Source organism: Ricinus communis, chromosome 1 (genome assembly GCF_019578655.1).
Source record: "Ricinus communis isolate WT05 ecotype wild-type chromosome 1, ASM1957865v1, whole genome shotgun sequence".
NCBI lineage: Eukaryota > Viridiplantae > Streptophyta > Magnoliopsida > Malpighiales > Euphorbiaceae > Ricinus > Ricinus communis.
In genome coordinates this window covers 29,101,133-29,109,952 of record NC_063256.1, presented here as the reverse complement: position 1 = coordinate 29,109,952, position 8,820 = coordinate 29,101,133, and positions in this window count along the sequence as shown.

Genomic DNA, 8,820 nt, shown 5'->3' with positions numbered 1-8,820 from the left:
TAAAAGCGTATAAGTTTAATAAAATAATAATATATTTAAAGTATAAATTAATGGTTAAATATATAAATAGCCCCTGAACTTGTCTATTTTTTACAATTGGCCCTCCAAACTCAACTTTGATTCAATTGGACTTCTCAACTTTACTAGTTATTATTTTTAAATCCTTCAATCACAGACATTAAAGGCGTGTAGTTTACGCTATTTTTAAAAACGCATAAGTTCGACCAATATAATAATATATTTAAAATATAAAATCAGTAAATAAATAAATAAATAAATAAGTAAAACAATGAGTTTTAGTTGTTTTGATATTTGTTATGGTTACTCGTGTGGACATAGCCTGTGAGAATAAAAAGAAGAACTTGATGACAGAAAAGTTAAGGGATTACAACGATTTATTTTAGTTATTTGGAAAATATATTTTTTTTTAGAAAACTCACATAATTTTCAATAAGTAAACAGTTTCTAATAGTTATTGTATTTTTATTTTTTATTTTATTTATTTTATATTTAAAATTTCAAGAGCAACTGACATTTTAACCTTTGGATTCTGACGCTAATTACAGTTGCTCGCTTTTGTTTGAAAGTCAAATACTTAACATCCCCTAAGTTTAATTCTATCAACACTTTATTCCTAATCGAAATTGCTAGTCAATGGAAAATGGTCAAGTTATTGTTAATGTAAAATGATAAATCTAAACAACACTCTTTATGTTAGGCTATTAGATTTATAATAAAAGAATGAAAGTTTTAATTGATTGAGTTCAGGTATGACAATTTTGCTATAGAATCTATCAGAAAGGAGTACAATTTTTAACAAATCTTATGGTTATAAAAAAAGAGCTACTATGAGAATTTTTTGAATAAAATAGAAATGAGAACAAATTGTACTATAGCTATAAAGATGATTAATATGACATACTTTTGGACTAGATTATCCTAACTGGTGTGAATAGTAACTTGAGACTATAGAGAGTATTAAGGGAGAAATATAGAGGAAAGTAAGAACTATGAAGAGCATTGAGGGAGAGATACTTAAAAGAAGCATTATTCTCGAGAGCAAGTAAGTAACAAGAGAAGGGATAAATTAGCATTTTTAAAATATAAGGATTATTTAGGGTTTAGAGAAATAGGTTTAATAAAAAAATTATTGGAAGTGATCTAAACAAATCAAACAATTAAGTAAAGAGAAAAGGCAAAAGATAGAAACCTTGATTATATAGACTCAATCTTCTATGCAAATCCATATATTATTACTTAACTTTTGTCTATCTGTTATATAAGCCATATGATGATATCAGAACAAGTCCAACAAAGTTAACTTTGAATAGTGAAGGAAAGAAACCTCAGAAGGCACCTAAGGACACTAAAAACCTCTAGAATGGACCAACGAGACAAAAAGAACCCTAAAAAACCTTGAGAAATCTAAGTCTGCAGACCAAAAAATTTGTCAATAACTTTTACTTAATCGCCCTTTCGGGTTTTTAACTTAATAGACTCTATTTTGCCTAAGCTGCCCTCTCAGATATTCGACTTAGCCCTTCTTTATTTTCTTTATTTCTTTATTATATTCTATTTCTTTTTCTTTTTTATTCTTACAGATTTCGTTGAGCGAGAAGCTTCAAATATTGACCATCCCAAGGGACATTAACAAGTATGAGCTGAAGCATGTGCAGTTCACTCTAACATTGTATACCTCGAGGTCACGAGAACCAATTTTCTTGGATGAAGGGAATTCCAGACACATTCATTCATTAGACTTATCCTTGGTGGAGGATTAAGCACGTCATAATCCTTGTATATAGTGGATGCGCTCCCTTACCTAAGTTATGAGCATCCAATTTGTACACACTTTTTAGACTCTATCACCAATACGAGCAAAAGCAACTGATCCTAGAGTCCCCTCCTGACTTTGAAGGTTTCCTACTGAGATAAGACTTCTTGGACAAGATTGAGAGGTTATGGCCCCATCGTATTATGGAGCACAACATTGATGCTGAAGGCCACCACAAATGACAATATCAAGGCTTGGGTTTAGCTTCACACTACTACTACACCTAGATTTGCAAGGTTTTGGAGAACTCAAGAGCTAGCTGCTGAATCTAGGGATGCAAACGCAAAAAGAAGAAAATAAAGATGCTTCTATTTTTTTAGATCTCATTGATTTTGCTTAGGATTTAGTTTTTATATTTTCTTTTAATAGTGCATAAAGTAACAAATAGACATATACATGTTTGATAAAAATTCTAAACAATTTTATTCATTTAGTAAAAGGCCTAATTGGGGATATTTTTATCTCTCATGATACAACTCTTGTTATTAGCCATTCCTTTCATATTTTCAAGATGAACATATTCTCTCTTTACTGCCTTAATTTTTTTCTGACCAGCTTTTTTAGGTTTTCTGATCAACAGACTATTTTTTCTGTTATTTTCTTTTTCTATTCTTTTATACATAGTATTTTTTTAGACGATCAAGGTTGAAATCTTTCTAGGTCTGAAATATTAGCAGTACTCTTAGGCAGGATTTTCTTCACACGCTATGGGACCTCCCAATTAGGCCTGAATTTTCCTCTAGGATCAAATATAGTAGATCTTGTATGCTTCAACATCAACTCACCAACTTTAATCTTTTCCAGTTTCACTTTCTTATTGAACGCCCTAGCTATCATTTTCTGGTATAATTGCATATAATACCTCTACTCAACCCACTGATACTCTGGTATTTCAGTCTCCAGCAAAACTCTCAGACACTTTAGCTCTAGCTCAACTGGTAAAACCACTTCAGTTCCATAAACCATGGAATACGGAGTTTGCCATGTCGATATCCATTTAGTCGTTTGATATCCCTAAAGTCCGAAAGATAATCGAAATGACCAATCCTTGTGATTTCACACCATCTTTGAGAGTATTTTCTTCAAGTTCTTATTAACTGCCTCCACTGCACCATTCGCTTGAGGCCTATATGGAGAAGACTTGTGATGCTCGATCTTATATTCCTCTAGTAGATTTGTTGTTTCACCCATAAATTGCATGCCATTGTTTGTCACAATGTGATGTGGGACCCCATATATGTAGATTAGGTTCCTCTCTATAAACTAGGCATCTGCTTTGCTTCCACAATAGTGAATGACTCGGCCTCAACCCATTTAGAGAAGTAATCAATTGCAACGACTATGAACCTATGCCCATTTTAAGGAGGCTTTATATCTCTAATGATATCAATTTTCCAAGCTACAAAAGGCCAAAGAGACTTCAGATTGTGAAGTTTAATTGCAGGCAAATGACTCAAGTCACTGTACAACTAGCACTATGACACTTTTTAACTAAGGCTATGCAATCCTTCTCTATCGTTAACCAATAATAGCCTTGACGCATAATTTTCCTAGTCAATACTATGTCGTTCATGTGAGGCCCACACCTCTTTGTGTATTTCTTCCATCACTACTTGTGCTTCTCCCTTAGTCAAACATCTGAGCTGAACACCTGAAGCCATCCTTCTATATAACACCCCATCATGGTTGATGTAGTTCCCAGCCTGAATATGCAATGCATACCTATCCCTTATAGCCACCTCTTCCGAATATTCCTTGCTTTTTACAAACTTTTACAAATTGTAAAACCAAGGTTTCTCCTCCAGACACATCTAAATATCCATGATCCATTCTCTATAGTAGTAAGTGATTCTAGACTTTATAATTACCAATGGCTTTATTGGGAGCTGTGTGGGGTTGTCCTATATAGACAAAAGAGTGGCTAATGCATCCGCCATTTGGTTCTCATCTCTGGTTAAGTGTATGAATGAACACTTGGAGAAATTGCTAACTAAAGTCCTGAGATAGCTAATTTATAGTTTCAATGTCTCTTCCTTCACTTCTCATTCTTTAATGGCTTGATGAATCACTAGCATGGAGTCCCCATAGACCATCAACCGCTTTGCTCCTGCTACCATGGTCGGTTCTAATCCATATAAACATGCTTCGTACCCTACCATATTGTTTGTTATCTTAAAGTCCAATCAATTGGCCATTGGCAATATCTCCCCTTCGGGCATAATCAGAACTACTCCTAATCTTACACCTCTCGCATTTACCGCTCTATCGAATTACATTCTCCATTCTTGGATCTTGATTGCCCCTAAATTTTCATCAAGAAACTCTAAATCCTAAGAGTCATCTCCCTCGATTGTATTTTGAGCTAAGAACTCTGCTATAACCCTTCCTTTGACTACCTTCTTGGTAACATACTCGATGTTGAACTTTGTTAGGAGCACTAAACACCTAGCTAACTTTTTGAACAAATACTTTAGCAGGTTTATTTTTAAAATTGCTCAAACCCTATAAGATTGGAAATAGTGTCTCAACTTTCTCATAGATAGCCAAGCAAGTTTTCTTCACAAGATTTTACTTTGACTCATAAGGCAGCAACTTCTTACTGAGGTAATAGACCGCATGCTCCACGTCATTGGGCCCATAGTGTGCTACCATTTCTCCTATCGGTACCTCTTCTAGGGCTAAGTAGAGGATTAATGGCTTCCCATCCTTTAGTGGTTTCAATACCGGCGGCTTTATCAGGTACTCTTTAATCTCGTCGAAGGCTTACTGACAATGTTCATCCTACACAACGGGTTGATGTTTCCTCAAAAGTTTGAAAATAGGATCACAAATCATCTTGAGCTTAGAAATGAACATACTAATTTACTGCAGACGTCCTAGAAATCCTTTGACCTCATTTTCTATCTTTGGTGCTAGCATTTCTTGAATCGCCTTGACCTTATCCGATTGATCTCTATGCCTCATTGACTAACTACGTACCCTAGTAGCTTTCCTGATGTCACTCCGAACAAGCTCTTCTTCGAGTTAAGCCTCTACTTATATCTTTCCACTCGTCCTGAAAAATTATCAAGAGCTTGGAAGTGTCCTTCCCTTGTTTTAGACTTAACCATCATATCATCCACGTACACCTCCACCTCCTTGTGCATCATATCATAAAAGAAGATAGTGGTTGCTCTCTGATAAGTTGCTCTCACATTCTTTAATCCAAAAGGCATAACCTTGTAATATTACATCCCCCAATCGGTAATGAAAGTTATCTTCAGCTTGTCCATAATCACCATCATAATTTGGTTGTATTCGGAGAACCCATCCATGAAAGAATACATCGAGCTTCAAGCCGCACTGTCGATTATTACATCTATACGAGGAAGGGAAAAGTCGTCCTTAGGGAAAGCCTTATTTAGGTGCCAATAATCTAGACACATTCTAACCTTTTTGTCCTTCTTTAGGACCATGATAATATTCGCCATCCAATTGGGGTAATTGACTACATCAAGAAAATGGGTTTTACTTACTTGGCAACCTCATCTCAGATCTCCTTTACGCATTTCGACTCAGCCTTCTCATTTTCTACTTTATAGGCTTGATGTGTGAATCGATTAGAATATAGTGCTCCACTATCTTTCTATCTAACCTGGCATATCGACATAAGACCAAGTAAATACTGACTTTCTCTTTTTCCAGTATTCTTTCGTACCCTCTTCTCTCCTCAAGAGTTATATCATGAGCAATCAAAATATGCCTAGGATTTTCATTCGTGCCTAAATTAAAGAATCAATTTAAATGGAATTAATATCAAATATGCAAATGTCATGATTATTAAAATGCACAATACCATCAGAAAGGACATCACACAAGTAAGTAAAATGAGAGTTCATATCATTGATCTTAGAAGCAAAAAAGTCATCATCCTCATAAAAACCGAACATTGTTACATCAGTTTCTCCATAAAATACATCAATGATATTTTCTTTTACTAGTGCAGCTAAACCCTATGGACTTAAGTCCTCAAGCAGGCAAATGAATTCCTCTAGCTTCAACTCTTCGACCTTGGCTATGACTTTCTTTCGGACGTCTCTAATGCTCAGCTCAACCATCTTGTCAAAAATCAAGCTCTTGAATGTCTCGAAACCCAGCATCTTGGTCCCAGCTACAATTATAGGCTCAGGCTCCCTAAAATAGGGCTTGTACTCCTTGACAAAAATGTCTTTTTGTCTTACCCTTTAATTTTCCTTAATCTTCATCCTCATGGTACCCCAGGCCATGGCAGGTCTTTTGTCCTTTGAAGTTCGGTAGCTTCGTAATTCCCCACTGATTCATCCCCAGCCCTATCCTAGGCATGAAATCCATCTTCTTGAACATGCTAGCCACCTTCATATCCATATAATCCTCGTATAGGACAACAATTTGAAACCCAGCCTGGGCATCAAGCTCCTTTACAACTTCTTAAATAGTCGAGACGACTTTGCCACCCTTAGCATTGAAAATGACTATCTCTTCTTCATGAGGGAATTTGACCTTTTGATTCACAGTGGAAGGTTCTCCTCCAAGGGCATGAAGCCACAACCTTCCTCATAATAAAGCAAAAGTTACTGGGATGTCTAAGATAATGGATTATACCTACAATTCTATAGGACTCGTCTTTACTAGTGGTGAGAACGTCCTTCTCACGTCTCTTAGTCTCGCCATAAGCTCTTATGACTATGTTAGATGGCTTCATATATTCATAGTCATTTCCAATTAGGAATTATGCGAGAAGGATAAACATTGATGGTCTACCCATCATCTACCATCACACAGGGAGTCCTTTTTCTTTTCATTTCAGTCGTAATGTATAAAGCCTTATTATGGTCTCTTCATTCTTGTGGCAAATCTTCATCCGAAAAAATGATCATCCTGAAGGTTTTGTTAATTATCATTTTGATCATTTCCTTGGGGGTGGCTGTCATACTTATAGTAATGCTTGACAAGGCCTAAATCAGAGCCTTTCTATGGTCTTGTGAGTGCATCAACAGCTTTTAAATGTCAACTATCTTCTTATTCTTTTTTAGCTCTTTTAATAACCCATTAACCTCTTCTTCCAGCCCTTTCTTAACCTGCTTCGGCTGTTACACCTCCTTGTTATTATCCTTAGCCCATGGCTCAACTTCCTTATATGAATCATTATCTACTCAGATGTCCTTAGCAATGTGGTCTTAGACTTCATATTCATCTCCAAAATTGTACCAAATATCAATGGTAATGACTGAATTCTTTTCGCCTTCCTTCGACAATCCCAAGAGGCAAGTGTCACTAATTACATGCTCCTCATTATCCAATCCCCAACCTACCTTCAATTCAGATGCTGGCCAAAAGAGGTCTCGAATATCAAATCTTAAAGTTAAAATTGCCCTAAGGCTGCCCTAGTAGGTCTTCAAATTCATCTTGAAGAGGTTGCTCCACTCGCCAATCTCCATAGTCTATTAGGCCGTGGATCTTGTGCCTCAGTTGATTACACTGATTTGTTATATGCCCGAAAGTTTGGTGATACTCACAATACTGGCCATTGTGAGGGTTCGAAACACTTCTTGGTGTTAGGGGCTTGAGTTTCCTACTCTTGACTAGGTGACGGAACACCATAGGTAAAGGTGTCCCTAGCTCAGTGAAGATTCTTTATAGGCTTTTTAGCTCATGTTTTGGCTTTGTTTGAGGTTCAAGAAAGGTATGTCTTTGAACTTATGACCTCCTCTTTATTGAAGTCGAGAGTGATCATAGAAACCTGGTTTGGAGGTGGTGTGCTATTATAGTCAGGTAGTGGATTTATTTTAGTGTTAGGCTGGTCAGGGTCGGTTCCGGCATCAATCAAGTGTTGAATTTTCATGTTCTAGGCGGATGCAGTTGTCAGTATGGTGTCCAGGTGCTTATGAAATTTGCAGTAGGTGTTTGGCTTGTATCCGGGTATGTTAGAATTTAGTAGGTTTTTAAAGGTAGTGGGTTGGAGCAGGCCATTTTGCACCAACCTTTTGAAGATTTTTGAAAGAGACTGCTTGAAATTGGAGAACCTCCTTAATTGCTAAACAACATTCACATAAAGAGCCCTACTCCTTCTAGCCTGATAGTTCATCCTCTCGCCAGTTCGGACACTCTTCCTTTTGTCATTCTCAGTCTCTTCAACTTGAAGCCCATCATCATATAGGTCTATGAATGTCTTCAGATTCATCATTTGAAGCCTCTCAACCTAGGATGAAAGAACATTTTGGACCACCATACGAACTTGGTCCTTTTTAAAAAGTTTATTCTTTACCAGCCCAGCCTTATTCCTCCACTTGGTTAGGAAATCAAAGAAGGACTCATTCAGCTTTTGCTTAGTGGATTTAAGATCTCTTATTGAAACTTCAAGATGAGTATTGTAACTAGATTGCTTAACAAATGAATTACACAAATCTTGCCACTTAACTTTGGCAAACATTTATAAATCATGATACCAGTTCATGACGGGTCCCTCTAAGGTAATACAAAAAACTTAATTATTTGGGTCTTACTCAATTGAGTAGTCCCTATAATAGTGACATTGTGAGCATGACTTTTTCATGGGGTAGCCCAAGTGCTGAGCGACCTCGTCACTATGTCTAGGTACCATTCTTTGTAATAGGCCCGTTTCAAAAAAAAGCCATTTAGTTGAGGGTCCTAAGAGATTATGAAAGGCCTTAAGACCAATCAAAGCAGGAGTCGCCATCCGATGAGATTGGTAAAAGTTCATTAAAATTCGTATATAATTATACTAAGTAAGGCAACAAAAAAACTTCATCGTATGTGGCTTTTCCAAGCCTTTTCTGTAACGGTCACAATAGTATTGTTGAAACTTGCTTGAACATGGAGTGAGGATGGTGGCTTCGCGGAGAGCCTAAGTTTCCCTTCCCTAAAATCAAAGATTTTAGGTTTGAAAAGTTAGGTATGAATAAGAAAGGTTTACAAAAGCACCCCTATCCGCCTAAGCGATGAAGCCT